Source organism: Pseudophryne corroboree, chromosome 5 (assembly GCF_028390025.1).
Source record: "Pseudophryne corroboree isolate aPseCor3 chromosome 5, aPseCor3.hap2, whole genome shotgun sequence".
Classification (NCBI taxonomy): domain Eukaryota; kingdom Metazoa; phylum Chordata; class Amphibia; order Anura; family Myobatrachidae; genus Pseudophryne; species Pseudophryne corroboree.
This window is the reverse complement of record NC_086448.1, coordinates 464,210,714-464,231,297: the sequence shown is the minus strand read 5'-3', so window position 1 is coordinate 464,231,297 and position 20,584 is coordinate 464,210,714. Positions and strand designations below refer to the sequence as shown.

The 20,584-nt window shown below is 44.4% G+C and overlaps 1 protein-coding gene and 1 pseudogene across 1 annotated transcript in view; both read left to right on the top strand.

The window, feature by feature from the left end:
• FBXL7 (F-box and leucine rich repeat protein 7) overlaps positions 1–20,584 on the top strand; it is a 400,185-nt gene that overhangs the window by 330,152 nt on the left and 49,449 nt on the right. The gene's annotated exons all lie outside the window — the stretch shown is intronic.
• Positions 18,516–18,616, top strand: LOC134931341 (U6 spliceosomal RNA; annotated as a pseudogene).

Genomic DNA, 20,584 nt, shown 5'->3' with positions numbered 1-20,584 from the left:
TTGCCTCTTTTTCCTGCCAGTATAAGTACGGACTGTGTGACGTGCCTACTTGGATGCGGTCACTCATATAATCCTCCACCATTCTTTCAATGGGGAGAGAATCATATGCAGTGACAGTAGACGACATGTCCATAATCGTTGACAGGTCCTTCAGTCCGGACCAGATGTCAGCATCAGCAGTCGCTCCAGACTGCCCTGCATCACCGCCAGCGGGTGGGCTCGGAATTCTGAGCCTTTTCCTCGCACCCCCAGTTGCGGGAGAATGTGAAGGAGGAGATGTTGACAGGTCGCGTTCCGCTTGACTTGACAATTTTCTCACCAGCAGGTCTTTGAACCCCAGCAGACTTGTGTCTGCCGGAAAGAGAGATCCAAGGTAGGTTTTAAATCTAGGATCGAGCACGGTGGCCAAAATGTAGTGCTCTGATTTCAACAGATTGACCACCCGTGAATCCTTGTTAAGCGAATTAAGGGCTCCATCCACAAGTCCCACATGCCTAGCGGAATCGCTCCATGTTAGCTCCTCCTTCAATGTCTCCAGCTTCTTCTGCAAAAGCCTGATGAGGGGAATGACCTGACTCAGGCTGGCAGTGTCTGAACTGACTTCACGTGTGGCAAGTTCAAAGGGCAGCAGAACCTTGCACAACGTTGAAATCATTCTCCACTGCACTTGAGACAGGTGCATTCCACCTCCTATATCGTGCTGAATTGTATAGGCTTGAATGGCCTTTTGCTGCTCCTCCAACCTCTGAAGCATATATAGGGTTGAATTCCACCTCGTTACCACTTCTTGCTTCAGATGATGGCAGGGCAGGTTCAGGCGTTTTTGGTGTTGCTCCAGTCTTCTGTACGTGGTGCCTGTACGCCGAAAGTGTCCCGCAATTCTTCTGGCCACCGACAGCATCTCTTGCACGCCCCTGTCGTTTTTTAAAAAATTCTGCACCACCAAATTCAAGGTATGTGCAAAACATGGGACGTGCTGGAATTTGCCCAGATTTAATGCACACACAATATTGCTGGCGTTGTCCGATGCCACAAATCCACAGGAGAGTCCAATTGGGGTAAGCCATTCCGCGATGATCTTCCTCAGTTGCCGTAAGAGGTTTTCAGCTGTGTGCGTATTCTGGAAACCGGTGATACAAAGCGTAGCCTGCCTAGGAAAGAGTTGGCGTTTGCGAGATGCTGCTACTGGTGCCGCCGCTGCTGTTCTTGCGGCGGGAGTCCATACATCTACCCAGTGGGCTGTCACAGTCATATAGTCCTGACCCTGCCCTGCTCCACTTGTCCACATGTCCGTGGTTAAGTGGACATTGGGTACAGCTGCATTTTTTAGGACACTGGTGACTCTTTTTCTGAGGTCTGTGTACATTTTCGGTATCGCCTGCCTAGAGAAATGGAACCTAGATGGTATTTGGTACCGGGGACACAGTACCTCCAACAAGTCTCTAGTTGGCTCTGCAGTAATGATGGATACCGGAACCACGTTTCTCACCACCCAGGATGCCAAGGCCTCAGTTATCCGCTTTGCAGCAGGATGACTGCTGTGATATTTCATCTTCCTCGCAAAGGACTGTTGGACAGTCAATTGCTTGGTGAAAGTAGTAAAAGTGGTCTTACGATTTCCCCTCTGGGATGACCATCGACTCCCAGCAGCAACAACAGCAGCGCCAGCAGCAGTAGGCGTTACACGCAAGGATGCATCGGAGGAATCCCAGGCAGGAGAGGAATCGTCAGAATTGCCAGTGACATGGCCTGCAGGACTATTGGCATTCCTGGGGAAGGAGGAAATTGACACTGAGGGAGTTGGTGGGGTGGTTTGCGTGAGCTTGGTTACAAGAGGAAGGGATTTACTGTTCAGTGGACTGCTTCCGCTGTCGCCCAAAGTTTTTGAACTTGTCACTGACTTATTATGAATGCGCTGCAGGTGACGTATAAGGGAGGATGTTCCGAGGTGGTTAACGTCCTTACCCCTACTTATTACAGCTTGACAAAAGCAACACACGGCTTGACAAATGTTGTCCGCATTTCTGTTGAAATACTTCCACACCGAAGAGCTGATTTTTTTGGTATTTTCACCAGGCATGTCAACGGCCATATTCCTCCCACGGACAACAGGTGTCTCCCCGGGTGCCTGACTTAAACAAACCACCTCACCATCAGAATCCTCCTTGTCAATTTCCTCCCCAGCGCCAGCAACACCCATATCCTCCTCATCCTGGTGTACTTCAACACTGACATCTTCAATCTGACTATCAGGAACTGGACTGCGGGTGCTCCTTCCAGCACTTGCAGGGGGCGTGCAAATGGTGGAAGGCGCATGCTCTTCACGTCCAGTGTTGGGAAGGTCAGGCATCGCAACCGACACAATTGGACTCTCCTTGTGGATTTGGGATTTCGAAGAACACACAGTTCTTTGCGGTGCTTTTGCCAGCTTGAGTCTTTTCATTTTTCTAGCGAGAGGCTGAGTGCTTCCATCCTCATGTGAAGCTGAACCACTAGCCATGAACATAGGCCAGGGCCTCAGCCGTTCCTTGCCACTCCGTGTGGTAAATGGCATATTGGCAAGTTTACGCTTCTCCTCCGACAATTTTATTTTAGATTTTGGAGTCCTTTTTTTACTGATATTTGGTGTTTTGGATTTTACATGCTCTGTACTATGACATTGGGCATCGGCCTTGGCAGACGACGTTGCTGGCATTTCATCGTCTCGGCCATGACTAGTGGCAGCAGCTTCAGCACGAGGTGGAAGTGGATCTTGATCTTTCCCTAATTTTGGAACCTCAACATTTTTGTTCTCCATATTTTAATAGGCACAACTAAAAGGCACCTCAGGTAAACAATGGAGATGGATGGATACTAGTATACTTATGGATGGACGAGCGACTGCCGACACAGAGGTAGCTACAGCCGTGGACTACCGTACTGTGTCTGCTGCTAATATAGACTGGATGATAATGAGATGAAATCAATATATATATATATAATATCACTAGTACTGCAGCCAGACAGGTAGATATATTTATTATGTAATGACTGATGACGGACCTGCTGGACACTGTCAGCTCAGCAGCACCGCAGACTGCTACAGTAAGCTACTATAGTAGTATGTATAAAGAAGAAAGAAAGAAAAAAACCACGGGTAGGTGGTATACAATTATGGATGGACTGCCGAGTGCCGACACAGAGGTAGCTACAGCCGTGGACTAACGTACTGTGTCTGCTGATAATATAGACTGGATGATAATGAGATGAAATCAATATATATATATATATATATATATATATAATTATATTATATCACTAGTACTGCAGCCGGACAGGTATATATATTTATTATGTAATGACTGATGACGGACCTGCTGGACACTGTCAGCTCAGCAGCACCGCAGACTGCTACAGTAAGCTACTATAGTAGTATGTATAAAGAAGAAAGAAAAATAAAAAAAACACGGGTAGGTGCTAGGTGGTATACAATATTATATATATATATTATATACAATTATATATATATATATATATATATATATATATATATTAAACTCATAAACTGGTGGTGATTATTAAACTGGTGGTCAGGTCACTGGTCACACTATCAGCAACTTGCAAGTAGTACTCCTGAGTCCTAAGCAGACAATCACAATATATATTATACTGGTGGTCAGTGTGGTCACAAACAATGGCAGTGTGGCACTCTGGCAGCAAAAGTGTGCACTGTACGTTATATGTACTCCTGAGTCCTGCTCTCAGACTCTAACTGCTCCCCACTGTCAGTGTCTCCCCCACAAGTCAGATAATACAGTCACACTATCTCTATCACTTCAGCAAGTACTAGTAGTAGTAGTACTCCTCCTAATGCTCCCCAAAATTACTACTGTGTCTCTCTCTGTCTCACTCTCTTCTCGAATCTCTATAAACGGAGAGGACGCCAGCCACGTCCTCTCCCTATGAATCTCAATGCACGTGTGAAAATGGCGGCGACGCGCGGCTCCTTATATAGAACTTGAGTCTCGCGATAGAATCCGAGCCTCGCGAGAATCCGACAGCGTGATGATGACGTTCGGGCGCGCTCGGGTTAACCGAGCAAGGCGGGAAGATCCGAGTCGCTCGGACCCGTGTAAAAAAAACTGAAGTTCGGGCGGGTTCGGATTCCGAGAAACCGAACCCGCTCATCTCTAATCAATAGCCCAACTAATTTAATAGTATATCAGCAGTAAAATAAGTTATGACATGTGTGTTTGGTATTAATGTACCGTATAAGGAAAACACCAGTTTTCTTTTAATACAGACCTATGCAAGTAGGCATGCCATTGTAAAAGCCAAAATTATTCTGATTATTCATGTGATTTTTCATAAGAAACTTTAACTTTGTTACTCTATCAATCATATTAATGCAGGCAACATTTCCTGGGATTCTTTGGTGATTTCCTGTTACACACGCCAATATTGAGAGTCTGGATTTTACATAGTAAGTGTGATTAATGCACGCAATATCCTGTGATTAAAATGATAACAATTTTAAAACTACTAAGAAGGTAAAGGACACGTTCCGTAAGCTCTGAAGATGCTGGTTCAGCAATTTTGGAAAACAAGACAAATCCCTAAAGTTAAAAATTGTCACACACTTAAGGCAGGTCTGTTGTCATTTTAGTCTTGGTTGGACTAGAAAAATCACACTCGCACAGTGTGCCAAAAACAAGCAACTATTCAATGAATGGCATCTCCCTGTGATAAAAACACAAAATATGTTGCAAAATGAAAGCAAAAACTATGAAAAACTCAATATTCAATAGAAATCAATGGCCTCCTTGTGTGATTATTCTGCTAGAAGAGATGCATTCACTGTTTAACACCTATTTCTCATACGTCCTAGAGGATGCTGGGGACGCTTCAAGAACCATGGGGTATAGACGGGATCCGCAGGAGACATGGGCACTTTAAGACTTTGAATGGGTGTGAACTGGCTCCTCCCTCTATGCCCCACATCCAGACTCCAGTTAGATTCTGTGCCCAGTGAGACTGGATGCACACTGAGGAGCTCTCCTGAGTTTCTCTGAAAAAGACTTTATGTTAGGTTTTTTTATTTTCAGGGAGACCTGCTGGCAACAGGCTCCCTGCTTCGTGGGACTGAGGGGAGAAAAGCAGACCTACTTCTGTGAGTTTCAAGGCTCTGCTTCTTAGGCTACTGGACACCATTAGCTCCAGAGGGTCTCATCGCTAGGTACGCCTAGATGCTCGTTCCCGGAGCCGCGCCGTCACCCCCCTTGCAGAGTCAGAAGACAGGTGAGTAGAAGAAGATCAGAAGACTTCAGTGACGGCTTTGTGGTACCGCGCAGCGGCCGCACTGCGTGCCATGCCCCCACACACACAGCGGCACTACAGGGTGTAGGGCGCAGGGGGGCGCCCTGGGCAGCATAAAACCTCACAAATGGACTAGCAAAAGAGGTATAAAGTGCTTAGGCACTAAAACCAGACGACGCCAGTTTAAATATGTGGAAAATAGCGGGGCTGAAGCGCGCCATTGAGGGCTTAGCCCTCACAGCTCTAATCAGCGCCATTTTCTCTTCACAGAGCTGCAGAGACGCTGGTCCTGGCCTCCTACACTGCTGTATCAAGTAACAAGGTGCAAAATGGGGGGGGGCACAGTAATTTGGTGCTGTTTTATTAATATTAAAAGCGCTAACAGGTCTGAGGCATTATATTAAACGTTTCAGAACCGGGATAGGCGCTGGGTTGTGAGCTGGCAAAACTCCCTCTGTGTTTCTCTAACAGGCTTTGCTGTGGGTCTGTCCCTTATAGCCCCAGTGAGGTTGTGGGTGTCGGTACGCGTGTGTCGGCATGTCTGAGGCTGAGTGCTCTTCCCAGGAGGAGGCTGGAGTGGGGACAGAAAAGACTGTGGAAGTGACCCTGTTGGCACCGCCGACTGCTGATTGGGTAAATGTTTTGAGTGTTTTGAATGCAAATGTGGCTCGATTGAATAAAAGATTAGATAAATCTGAGTCTCAGAACCAGGCATGGAGAAAATCCATGGAGGATGCATTGTCACAAGTCCAGACCCCCTCGGGGTCACAGAAGCATTCATTTACCCAGATAGCGGATACAGATACCGACACGGACTCTGACTCCAGTGTCGACTATAGTGATGCCAGGTTGAATCCTAAACTGGCTAAGAGCATTCAGTACATGATTGTGGCGATAAAAGACGTCTTACATATCATGGAAGACCCTGCTGTTCCTGAAACAAGGGTCTGTATGTATAAAGGAAAGAAACCTGAGGTAACGTTTCCTCCCTCTCATGAACTGAACACTCTTTTTGAAAAGGCTTGGGAAAATCCTGACAAAAAATTACAGATTCCCAAGAGAATTCAGGTGGCATATCCGTTCCCCTCTGGGGACAGGGAAAAGTGGGAGTCAACTCCCACTGTGGACAAGGCTCTATCGCATCTGTCCAAAAAGGTGGCGCTTCCGTCTCCTGACACAGCAGCCCTAAAGGATCCTGAGGATCGTAAGCAGGAAAATACATTGAAATCCATTTATGTCACTACGGGTACGCTGCTCAGACCTGCCGTTGCATTGGCATGGGTGAGTAGCGCTATTGAGAAGTGGGCAGATAACTTGTCATCTGATATAGATTCCCTGGATAGGGATAGCATTCTTTTGACACTGGGTTATATCAAGGACGCTGCAGCCTACCTAAAGGAAGCTGTGAGGGATATTGGCCTTTTGGGATCAAGGGCCAATGCTATGGCAGTCTCGGCTAGAAGGGCATTGTGGATTCATCAATGGAATGCTGATGCTGACTCTAAGACGGCTATGGAGTCTCTGCCGTATAAAGGTGGTGTCTTGTTTGGTGACGGCCTCGCTGACCTGGTATCTACGGCTACCGCGCGTAAGTCATCATTTCTACCTTATGTCCCTACACAACAAAAGAAAACGCCTCACTATCAGATGCAGTCCTTTCGGCCCAATAAATACAAAAAAGGACGAGGGTCTTCCTTCCTTGCTACTAGAGGAAGAAGAAGGGGAAAAAGGTCACCGGCTGTGGCAGGTTCCTAAGAGCAGAAGTCCTCCCCGGCTTCTGCCAAATCCACCGCATGACGCTGGGGCTCCTCTGCGGGAGTCCGCACCGGTGGGGGCATGTCTCCACCTCTTCAGTCAGGTCTGGGTTCGCTCGGCCCTGGATCCTTGGGTATTAGAAATAGTAGCCCAAGGGTACAAATTGGAGTTTCAAGACGTGCCCCCTCACCGATTTTTCAAATCGGCCTTGCCAGCTTCTCTTCCGGAAAGGGAGGTAGTATGTGCTGCAATACAAAAGCTGTGTCAAAATCAAGTCATTGGCCCTCATTCCGAGTCGTTCGCTCGGTAATTTTCATCGCATCGCAGTGAAATTCCGCTTAGTACGCATGCGCAATAATCGCACTGCGACTGCGCCAAGTAATTTTACAATGAAGATAGTATTTTTACTCACGGCTTTTTCTTCGCTCCGGCGATCGTAGTGTGATTGACAGGAAATGGGTGTTACTGGGCGGAAACACGGCGTTTTCGGGGCGTGTGGATAAAAACGCTACCGTTTCCGGAAAAAACGCAGGAGGGCCGGCGAAACGGGGGAGTGTCTGGGCGAACGCTGGGTGTGTTTATGACGTCAAACCAGGAACGACAAGCACTGAACTGATCGCAGATGCCGAGTAAGTCTGAACCTACTCTGAAACTGCTAAGTAGTTTGTAATCGCAATATTGCGAATACATCGGTCGCAATTTTAAGAAGCTAAGATACACTCCCAGTAGGCGTAGGCTTAGCCTGAGCAACTCTGCTAAATTCGCCTTGCGAGCGATCAACTCGGAATGAGGGCCATTGTCACGGTACCCCCGTCACAGCACGGAGAAGACTTTTATTCGAACCTGTTCGTGGTCCCGAAGCCGGATGGCTCGGTCAGACCGATTCTGAATCTAAAATCCCTCAATTTCTATTTGAAAAAATTAAATTTCAAGATGGAATCTCTCCGAGCAGTGATCTCCAGTCTAGAGGACGGGGATTTCATGGTGTCGGTCGACATAAAGGATGCCTACTTACACGTCCCCATATATCCTCCACATCAGGCTTACCTGAGGTTTGCTGTTCAGGATTGTCATTACCAATTTCAGACGTTGCCGTTTGGTCTGTCCACGGCTCCGAGGATTTTCACCAAGGTAATGGCGGAAATGATGGTTCTCCTGCGCAAGCAAGGAATCACAGTTATCCCCGCTGTGATCAGGTCTGAATTAGCCCCCATGAGTGTACTTAGTTATTAATAACACTGTCTGGACATGTACTGAACTGATCTTGAATTGTGTAATGTAATGTATTCATTACCATATCTCCTGGTGTTTACCAGTTACATATTTTACTGGTGTCCCCATGTGTAAAACTCTGTAAGCCATGCAAAATGTACCATTTTCCAGGGCATATTTTGCACTTGAGATTTAGAATGTAGCATGAGTTCCTACATGTGCCCACTGTCTGTTCTATCATTTGCTCGCTGCTCCATGTTTTAGAAGCACAGCATGTAGTTTTTGGGGATAACTGAATACAAAGCAATGAATGTCCTCAATATGGTAGAATGTCCTCAAAATTATGGTAGAACAGCATCATTAATTTCACTGTCATGGTAAAATGAGCAATGTTGTGGTCATAGGGCTCGATTCAGACTTGATCGCTGTTGTGCGAAATTGCACAGCGGCCGATTATCGATAACCGAACATGCGCATGCACTGCAATGAGTATGCGCGTCCCCAAACAGTGACTGGTGTGAAAATTTTGATCGCCCGGGCATTTACACGGTGATTGACAGGAAGAGGATGTTTGTGGGTGGTAACTGCCCGTTTTCAGGGAGTGTCAGGAAAAACGCAGACGTTCCCAAGCATTTTCAGGGCAGGTTTGTGTGACGTGCACTCTGGCCCCGATCAGCCTGTTTATATCACACTGTAGGAGTACGTCTTGGGCTACCCACAGACTGCACAGACTGGAAAAATTATTTGATAGTGAGTAAGTGAGTTGCAAATGGATTTGCAGCTGTCCGCTGTCTGGCGGAATGTTTGCATGCCGTACACATGCATTCACACACTTGCACAGTGCGGGTTTTCACTCTCTATAGGCGGCGGCTATCTGATCGCAGGCTTCTGCAAAAACGCACAGCAGCGATCAGGTCTGAATCGGGCCCATAGTTATTAGCGTTCGCCAACATCACGTGGAATTGAACTGCCACCTTCAGTCCATTTTGTGAAGAATCTAAACTATGATGTCAGAACAGGAAGAGAGGCCATTTTCTGATCTATAGTCATACAAGATGGTGAAGTCCATATAATTAAGTAAGAAACATAAATAATCCAGGAGATAAATAAGGATATCTTGAAAACTGTTTAAATAACATAATATTCAGATTTTCATGACAGAACAAAAGCATAGTCACCTACTTTTATTACCTCTCCTAAAGGAGATGATGGAGAGAAGGAGAAGCTGGAGCTGCAGAAGCGTGTCTCCACAATACAATCTGCAGTGCCAAGGAAGGCAGTGATAATTTCATTCAATGCAAATTGTGTCTTCAAATCTCCTGACAGCTCCCTTCCCCCGTGAATGAGGATTAGTCTACTGGAGTGTCTTGGAGTAGGCTATTATGACAATGTTCCTATACACTAAACCCTGCCGAATCTGACAATATATTTATAATCCTGAGATTTAGGTTTATTACCATAGAAAATATTAGGGAATATCTATGCACTCAACTGGTCTGAGATCTTAGTGTTTTAGAATGCTCCAATTATAAACTTTATTTGCACATTATTCCAGTTACTACGTAGATAACAAAGAAATCCTTGCATTTATGGTTGTGTTTAACCTAAAGTGTACATGTCATTATGGAACATATGTAAAATGAGTCATATCACTTTACAGATGTAGCCATACTCATCGTGGCTGCGATTCGGCGAGGTCGAGCATCATTTGCTGCGACGAGTGCACACGCCAGTGTACGCGTGCATCTTCGTGGCACCTATTAACATTACAATGAGCGGAAAAAGCTGCAGCCTGGCGCGGGTTGGACTAGGCACATAGAGAGTGCCCATGCGGTCGCTTAAACCACAATGAGCGTGGCTACATCAGTATCTTACCTACTATTAGAATCAGGAAAAGCCCCGTACACACTGGGTGACCTCCTCTAATTAGCAATCAGTGCTATATCACTGATTGCTAATTAGGGTAGATTGTCAGTGCATGAACGATATCGCACAGTGGCGTCATCCCCCCTCACTCCCCTAACATGCAGCTCAACGATATAGTTAAAGTTAAGCTGCATGTTTGGTAGATAATGCCTGAACGAAAATGACCTGCTGGTGCGCACATCATTCATTGTTCAGGGTGGTCTTCAGTATGCCGGCTGTCGGGATCCCGGCGCACAGTATACCGGCGCCGGAATCCCGACAGCCGGCATACCAACACTTATTCTCTCTCGTGGGGGTCCACGACCCCCCTGGAGGGAGAATAAAATATTGTGGCGAGCGCAGCGAGCCCGCAAGGGGCTCATTTGCGCTAGCCTCACTGTCGGTAAGCCGGCGGTCGGGCTCCCGGCGCCGGTATGCTGGTCGCCGGGAGCCCGACCGCCGGCATACCATACCACACCCCATTGTTCAGGCATACACACTAATTGATATGAACAATAGACCTTCATTATCATTTATATCGTCTAGTGTTATCGCCCAGTGTGTACAGGGATTTAGAATCAGGAAAGACTATCTTACCTGCTATTAGACAGAATTGGGAAAGACTTTCATACCTACTACAGGTTGAGTCTCCCTTGTCCAAAATGCTTGGGACCAGAGGTATTTTGGATATGGGATTTTTCCGTATTTTGGAATAATTGCATACCATAATGAGATATAATGGTGATGGGACCTAAATCTAAGCACAGAATGCATTTATGTTACATATATACCTTATACACACAGCCTGATAGTAATTTTAGCCAATATTTTTTTATAACTTTGTGCATTAAACAGAGTGTGTGTACATTCACACAATTCATTTATGTTCCATATACACCTTATATACACAACCTGAAGGTCATTTAATACAATATTTTTAATAACTTTGTGTATTAAACAAAGTTTGTGTACATTGAGCCATCAGAAAACAAAGGTTTCACTATCTCACTCTCACTCAAAAAAGTCCGTATTTCGGAATATTCCGTATTTCGGAATATTTGGATATGGGATACTCAACCTGTATATAGAATTAGGCAATTAGGCAGAATCTGGCCATTGACAAAACACAACTAAAACATAAACAACTACTATAAAAAATATATATAATTTAGTTATTATTTGATGTATCTGAAATCCCTGTTGTAGCATTGTAATGGCTAATGCCTGCTGTACTCTTGTGGAATTCCCTGATTGTATTAAAAGCACATGGCACTGCAGCCTTGTCTGTTTATATGATCATACAGTATGTTCTTATGCCCTTTCAGACATGTGACTAGGTCTAGCAAGCAGGCAAATTCCGGGTCTCAGTCCGAACCCTGGTAAACAGAAGGGTCGGGGACTCGGGACATAGGGGTCTATTCATGAAGCAGTGAAAAGTATGGAGAAGTGAGCCAGTGGAGAAGTTGCCCGTGGCAACCAATCAGCATTGAAGTAACATTTATAATTTGCATACTATAAAATAATACAGAGAAGCTGAGTGGTTGCCGTGGGCAACTTCTCCACTGGCTCACTTCTCCACACTTTTCACTGCTTCATGAATAGAACCCTTAGTCCCGGGCAGTGGTGGCTCCAGAGGTAGGGCTGCAGGTCAGTACAAATTTCAAACAGGTGAGCCACACCAACTGCCACTATCTGTCATTTCAAACTGACTCACTGACAGATGGGGGTAAATTTACTAAGATGGGAGTTCTGTTTAAGATGAGATGTTGCCCATAGCAACCAATCATATTCTACTTCTCATTTATCTAGCACCTTCTAGAAGATAATATCTGGAATCTGATTGGTTGCTATGGGCAACATCCCATCTTAAATAGAACTCCCATCTTAGTAAATGTGACCCTATTTGAATTTTGAACTGAACTGCAGCCCCACCTCAGAAGCCACCACCGGTCCCGGGTAGTTTGCATTCACACATGCAGAAATCCCAGGTTGATGTGCATTGATGTACAAAAAGTAACCCAGAATTTAACTGCATGTGTGACAGGGGTATCATTTACAGTACAGTATACATAATCCACTATGTAATTGAACAATAATGACTAAACTAGTCATTCAGATAAACAAGTCAAGCTTATAATGAGCTAACTCATCAGGTAATATAGCCATATAATTGGATTAGCTCTTTTTGAAATATACACTATAAACATTTGATGTTGGATATACTGTAGCATACACTGAAACTGTTAAATAGGTGGTTTTGCAACGACTTACTATATCGGGAATACCGGTAAGCTGTTTTACAAGTATAGCAACCTTCTGTAGACTAACATCCATAGGATAGTGAGCAGCCTCAACCGTCTGATAATGTAGTAGTTAATATTATTATCCTTGTGTACTATAAAACAGAAGACAAACAGCACAATTCATTGGTTTCACAAAGTGGGCCTAATTCAGACCTGATCGCTAGGCTGTGTTTTCGTACAGCCTGCGATCAGGTCTGAACTGCGCATGCGTATGCACCGCAACCACCGCAATGTGCAGGCGCATCAGTCCGCAGCACCGAGGAGCGCCGGGCAGTGACGGGATGGTGCGAGAAAAGTGATCGCAAAGTGACTGACAGGAAGAGGCCGTTTGTGGGTGGCAACTGACCGTTTTAGAAGAGTGTCCGGAAAAACGCAGGAGGGACCAGGCGTGAAGGGAGGGTTTTTGACGTCAGCTCCAGCCCCGATCATCGCACTGGAAGAGTAAGTCCTGGTCTGTTTAGAGACTGCACAAACTTCTGTTTGTGCAGCTCTCCTGCACATGCGATCGCACCCCTGCACAGCGATTTCCCCCTCTCCCTGTAGGCGGCGACTACAGTACCTGATCGTAGGGATGCAAAAAATGCACCCTAGCGATCAGGTCTGAATTAGGCCCAGTATCTTGACTGTATGGTGCAAGCCTGAATTTACTACTTGTCCAGTGACATACAAGGAGTGAGCAGGATTAGAACAGCATGCCTGAGCCATTAGCATACAATCAGTGTGCTCCACCTGTACCATACGGTCCCCTTGAGCTGAACAAGCTAACGTAGAGACATATTGAACGCAATGAAGAAAAATGCTTAAAAGCTAAAGCTTAAAATATAAAGTATAGATGAGAATGAAATGCAGAGTATAAGTATTTGCTTTGTACACTAGACCAAATATCCATAAAGGTACAATATCCATAAGGGTACAATATCCATAAGGGTACTATTTTAAAAAAAAACGTACGAGTTCGGCCGGAGTCTCGGAGCTCCGGCCATCTCGCATTTCAATACACTCGGTCCCAGATGTTGCTTGTGGACATATCAGGACTCACAACATTTAACAATAATTTTAAAGGGACTGTGGCCTTAAAAATAATGTTTGCTTAATTGTGCCTACCATAGGGGTATCTTATTTGTAAGGCACCATGTTATGTTATTTCTCTGTGCATGTTATGAGCAAATTTAGAGCTGTGCTTGCCACCCCTTTGCCTGTCCTCTCTTTTATATTTGTGTTTATTTCCGAATGTGTCTAAAATAGCATCATATACTGTAGTACCTTGCTGCAACAACGTCTTCAGAATAAAATTGACAGCAGGTCTTTGGGAGAATGAGAAAGCAAACAGTGGCAAATCTACGGTATGTTGGGTTTGGCCAAACAGATTTTAGAAACTAAGTATAAGTCCTAGAACAAGATTATTTTTAAACATTCAGCTGCCTATTGTATCAATCTAATTCATGCAGAAACATTTTGTCCACATGATTAAAGCAATCTAAAGTATCAGGGCTATTTAGCAAATGCTGGACAGGAGCTATCAGAGTTACTGTATTTACTGCTATGAACACCGCAGACCGCAGTCCCCTTGTGGAGGGGGACTGTAATCTGGAGCCATATAACCAGCCCTGAAAAGCTTATCTATTAGGAGCTTTTACTGGATAGCTCTGCCATGAACATGTCTACCCTGTAGGCTACAGCATAGCTGGTGAAGGATCTTCAGATTCCTCACTGGCAGGCTGGACACCAGATCAGAAGCTGGAAGTTCTTTTGATGCCAGGATAAGAAATCGGTTAAAAGGCTGTCTATAGTGTGCTCCGTTCCGGTATGACATTATTGATACATTGGTCCCTAAATTCATCTATTATCACTGCAAATAGCAGCAATGACATTTGATAGTTAAAGGTATGCATACTGTAAATAGGGCCCTCAGAGTAGTAATGTTTTATTATTCTGTATTCTTTTTCTTTTTTTCTGAATTGTGCGTACAGTTTCACTCAGCGCTGTACACAGGATTGTTCTCTGTCAGCTGTAGTTGAGTGGTTTCATCTGCTACACTAGAGGAAATCAGGGTACTTACTGAGTGAGATAAACTTCCCAAACACTAGGCAATTTGGAAAGCTTTCTTGAAATTTTAAGGTGCATGAGGTTTTGGTTTTGATCATCCAGTGTTTCATTACATATGTTACATATAGGTTATGGAAACAAGTTATTTGTACCAATTGTATGTTTCTTACCCTGGAAATGTTTTTAGAAGTGGCCTGACATGGGCAGAACCAAATGTATAACATACCATGTAGCCACGGCAGCATTGCTGGATGGCAGAGTTGCTCTATTGCAGAGATGAAATAACAGAATGGAAGGGACAATGCAGTGTAATGTGTGCCGGTGGGCTGTTTGTCAATTGGGTAGGAGGGCCACATGTCAGCAAACAAAACAGGCCTCGCAGATAGGTTGGAACTTGTGCTCCTGTGCTTCCTGATTGCTGAGTTTCATGTGCTCTTCTGATTGCTTAGTTACCTGTGCTCCCCTGATCGCTAGGTTACCTGTTCTCCTCTGATCTGGTGGGTTCTGCATTGTTCTAATTTCCAAAAAAGGAGTTACTCCTCTCTGCTCAGGGCAGGCTCTTTTAAAACTCTGGGACAATTCAATCAGTGTCAATGGCAACAAAGTGCCAGAGAAAAGTTCAGAACTCTGGCACCTCACGACAGACAGTATCATACAGTTTCCTATGCATTCATAGATGTGTGCAGAAAAATGTGCAATGTTGAGGTACAGTAATTTTTGTTGATGTGCACAGCAGGCAACTGAATTGTCCTGTAACAGCAGAGTTGCCAAAACTCATGCCCCGTGTACTCTTTACCCATCTAAATGTTAATAATATGACTTGACTGATTGATATAGAGCTTAGTATACTACCCATACAATATGATTATCGCCTCAACTAAGTCAACTGAAATAAAGTAAAACAAACATGACATCAATATGTGTTACCTGGAATGGTACTAAGAGGTTGTGTCTCACAGGAGACACACATCTCTTTATACACAAACATAGACTAGTAGTTCTTATTAATAAATGGCCTAATAGTACTAATAACTAGAATGCAGTTTATACACTTAGCTAGCCAAGTGAGACAGATTCAGCGCTATCAGTCTATCCAATAGAAATGCAGTTTTGAAAACGCTGTCAATTGTTCTGCTCTATATCCTGGGAATTTCTGCCAAGCTTACATTGTGGAAAGGCATTTTACTCCCTGTGTTTGTTCCTGTTAAGAAGAGACAAGCTCTTGGGATTTCCTGAAAGCAAGCCAAAATAGCAGACGTTGTTACCTAGGGAAAATAATGGGGAAGACATGATATATTTGAACTGATATGTACAAGCAGGGTTGTTATAGAGAACATATGGTCACCATCATTCCTATTCCAAATGTTATTGAAGACGCAGCCAAACATATAATAAAAATATATCCAAAGGAAATATAATTGTATGTTTGTTCACTAGCATTGAAATGTGATAACCCAAAAAGCATGTTGTTGCTATACACTTTGGAGAGCTAGTGCCATTTACTATAATAGAGTGAGCTGACGTTCTTAAAAGTTACTCTATACTGCGTAATCCATTAAGCTGAAGTAGTTGTATTACTTGTGGTGCTTACTTACAGTCAAAACCTTTCCTTTCCTAGGTAACATTCCTTCTTTTTTACATTTAAATTATACTTTTATTTCTCCTTTCTTAGCAGCGCTCAAAATCAATAAATTAAAATTTGATGTATTTGGCAAGTAAACAAAAGACACATTTAAATGTGACATCTTAGTGGTAATACTATACTCATTTTTGCTGACAACTACATTTTGCCCTCCTGGAGATCCTGGATGTAATTTGGGGAAGTGGGGGCTAGTCTACCCAAGGAGTCAGGCTAACCCATCAAGTCTTTCTTTTCAAGCAGACTGCATGACTATTCAATTTTATGGAAAGTGGAAAAAATATCTGATAGCAGCGCCTCCTGCTGTCTAACATGATAAGCATACTGGCATACTGGACTTCTCTCCCAGAAGCTGTGGGAGATGCCAGTTTTCTTGGGTAGTTCTCTGCACCCCCTGAAAGAGTAGGTGGACCTCTCGAATCCCACCCACTTTTTAAGTGGGCAGAATGGGAAGATAATGCAAGAAATCTCGGGTCTGTAGGGAGTGGACGGGGCTAAGTTACACAAATTGCATCATGATGTGAGGTTACGGCCTGCCCACAGAGCAGTTGGAAAGTATGTGTGTGTAGGGTAAACACTACCTGCTTTTTCACCTAGCACAAAAATACTGGGAAAATTAAATCTGTATGTTCACTATACCTTTGCACCCCCTGCAGCGCAACATGGTTTTGCCAAGGTAAAAGTTTAAGACATACTGCATGTGGCCAGTTGTGAATTTTCCATTAGGCACGTGCCTAGGGGTGGCATTTGTTGTGGGGCGGCACTTAGATGCTTGTGTTGGTACTGTCCCAGTAACTGTAAAATATTTCTACTGTACTGTACCATATGCCATCTTGAATGAAGTGTAAACAGGTAGGACATGTACATATTGCCCCTTTATTTAGTAAATAAGTATACATAATAAAAAATGTCATAGTTAGTGGCTTTTGTTTAATTATTCTATTACATTGAACATCATCAAATGAGGGCTTAGAACTAACAAAACAAATAATAAAATAAGGGGTGGGGGGGCTCCCGATTACAGAGTACATAAACAAATAAGCAAAACAAGACACTTAACTTACAGTTCAAGACCAGATAGGACAAGTACAGAGTATATTAACTTAAGGGCCCTACATATTGAGCGATCCGCCGCCGAGCTGCCCGACGACGGATATGGCCGATGGGCGACCCGGGGGCGGGGGGGGGGGGCAGTGACGGGGGGGAGTGAAGTTTCTTCACTCCACCCGTCACCCGGCCAGCTCCATAGAAGTGCAGGCAAATATGGACGAGATCGTCTATATTGGCCTGCATGCACAGGCGACGGGGCACCAGCGATGAACGAGCGCGGGGCCGCGCATCGTTCATCGCTGGTGCTTCAACATTCAAAGATATGAACGGTATCTTGTTCATTAATGAACAAGATCGTTCATATCTTTGAGTGTTATCACCCAGTGTGTAGGGCCATAGGCGTGCGCAGGGGGGGTGCCTGGTGCGCACAGGCACCCCCTAATCTCTGGCACCCCGATCTCATATGCCTGATGCAGCGATTGCCAAGCAGGCTGATTACTGTCCCCTCTGCGCTGCACCCTGTCAGGACTGCACTACTGACCAGATGCCTGGGTTAATCAAGGGTGCCACTGCCACTGGCTTTCAAACTCCCGGCTCCACCTCCATGTACAAAAACAGTGTGATGTGACGTGATGATGTCATGCTGCTCGCACGCCCACCCGCCACATGAAAAGAGAGGGGGAGCCAGACCAGGCTGAGGAGGAGCAGTGTAATTGCAGTGAGTGCCAGCAGGGGTATTTGTTTGGTGCACACCACAACATCTGACAATGTATCTGCATTATTAGGATTGGTACAAGGGTAGATATTTTATATTGTGTTGACCGTTAATAGATGGTGCTAGACACACCCAAAAGGCGGTGCTATGCACACCATTCCGGCGGTGCACCCCCTAATAAAATGTGCTGCGCACGCCTATGTGTAGGGCCTATTAGTTGCATCAGCAGATGACACTGAAATAAGTTTCAGGGGGGCAGAAAAAATGAGGGATTTGATGCTGTTGAAGGGAGTATGGAACAGAAGATAGTTTAAGTAATTGAAAGAAAAGCACATAAGGGAAGAGGACCCTGCTCATGAGTTTATCACTGTCTTTTAATTATGTTATGTATAATTTCACTTCAATGTGTTTATGCAGTCAATTATTATATTATCAGTCTATACAAAGTCAATACAGTTTCTAGTAGAAAATGTTTGCAGAAACAGGGCTGCCTTAAGTATTACAGAAGTTCAGGAAGTTTGTTTCTAAATGGGTTAAAATAAAATGTTCTACAAAAGTTAAGATAACATTCTCCAAAAAAACAAAATTATGACATGAAAGTGTTTACCATATACTAAAATTGGAACGATACAGGGAAGATTAGCACAGCCCCTGCATAAAGATGACTTGCAAATTTGTAAAGCGTTCCATGGAAGTGTTTATCATTAATACTCTTTAGCCCTGTAGGAAAAGCTATCTCCTTACACTTTGTATTCATTCCTATTTAATACATTAGAAGTAACCTGGCTTTCATTCACACCCACTTAGAGGCATGATTACATCTGCTGCCTCTTGTGATGTATCCATACTAGAGATGGCCATCAGAGCACCCTCCATCGATGATTACCATTGATGACAATGATGGAATGTACCATTGATGGTTCCTACCTATTTGGCCCTATACCATCAATGGTTTATACCAGTGGTGGTCCATACATGTGCAAGAAGCCTTGGGGGTAGGGCCTGGAGTCTAGGTCAGCATCCTCGCACCAGGCACACTTTATGTGTGTAAGAGCTGAAGACAATGCAGGGCTGCTGACTGACAGTTGAGCTTGTCAAGTAAGGTATAGAGCAGAGCATGTCATCAGCATCCGAGCATACTGACTTTATGTCACTCACATACAGTGTGCTGGGTAGCCGATACCCCGTCTCTCTATAGCTGACTTTACAGGCTCAGCTGTCAGTCGGCAGCCCTGCAACACCTCTGGCTCTTACCCACAGTGCAGCACTATGGAAGGGGTGGGGTGGGGGGACAGAACATCTGGCCTATGGCTACCATCAATGGCGGGAGACCATCTGAAGCTCCAACATCAATGGTAGAAATATTCACCATCGGCTGGAGACCACTGATGATTTTGAAACATTGATGGTGGATGGACAACCCTAATACATACCCTCACTGCAAGATGGCTATGCCCATCCCTGATTTCATAAATTGGAATGTTTGGAAGTACTGTATGCTCTATATATGCACACTGGGAACATTTCCTGAATTAATATGTACAGTATTGGGGGGTTTTCAGGAAGTTTTTTGCTTTTATAGGTCTGTCTGTGTATATGAATACCCTCCACCTTCACAGGTCGGTTACACGGATTCAGTATGTAATAACGATGGCCGGGATGCCAGGCATTAGTATACCGACAGCGGCATCCCGGACACCAGGATGCCGCAGCAGGGTGAGCCCTATTAAGCCACTTGCGGGCTCACTGCACTCGCCACACTGCGGTGAGGTTATATTCTCTCTCTGTGGGTGCTGTGGACATCCATAGGGGGAGAAAAGCCTGTGGTGCCGGGATCCAGCACAGCGCTATAATGCTGACGTCGGCATTGTGATCGCCGGGATCCTGTGCGGCGGGATCTTCACCGCTTCCTGGTTACACAGCAATATTTAGAAAATCTCATAACATAGATTGATTTTTCTCTCTTCACTGAGGCATGCATAAATCCCACATTGGTGTAGCTCTCAGCCTGGAGGGTTTAGTTACTAGAACTCTATTAAAGGACAATGGATGACTTAGAAAACAAGTTAGTGGGCTCTTCAATACAGGTAACAAGAATCTCAATTAAGACAATTGAGGACAACTTGCATTAACATTATGGGGGATATTCAATTATCCGCAAATTCGCGGCAATTTTTCGCCCGAAAATTTTTCGCGGCAATCGGCCGAAAATTGCCGCGAAAACGCTCCGTTTTTCAATTTTTCGCAAATTCGCGGCAATTTTTCACCCGAAAATTTTTCACGGCAATCGGCCGAAAATTGCAGCGAAAACACTCCATTTTTCGACCTATTCAATTCCGACCGGGTTTCACATGAAAATTCTTGCAGTGAAAAGTGCAGGTGAAAATGGGGAAATCAGCCTGTACCCCAAAAAATGCTAAACTAACATAGGAAAACAGAAGAGAAGTGTGTTAGAGATCACATTAGAGAGTTTTTGGGGACTTAAATTGTGTGAAATGGCGGTTATATGCATTTTTTTTTAAATGCAAAAAAATGATAGAAAGCAAGTTTTTTTGAGCAAAATAAATGCTCTCATTAAATTTGGAGTACATGAAAATGGGTATAAGTATATATTTGGGTCATTTTAGGGTACTTTAAAAAAAAAGTGGAAACAGACCGATTACT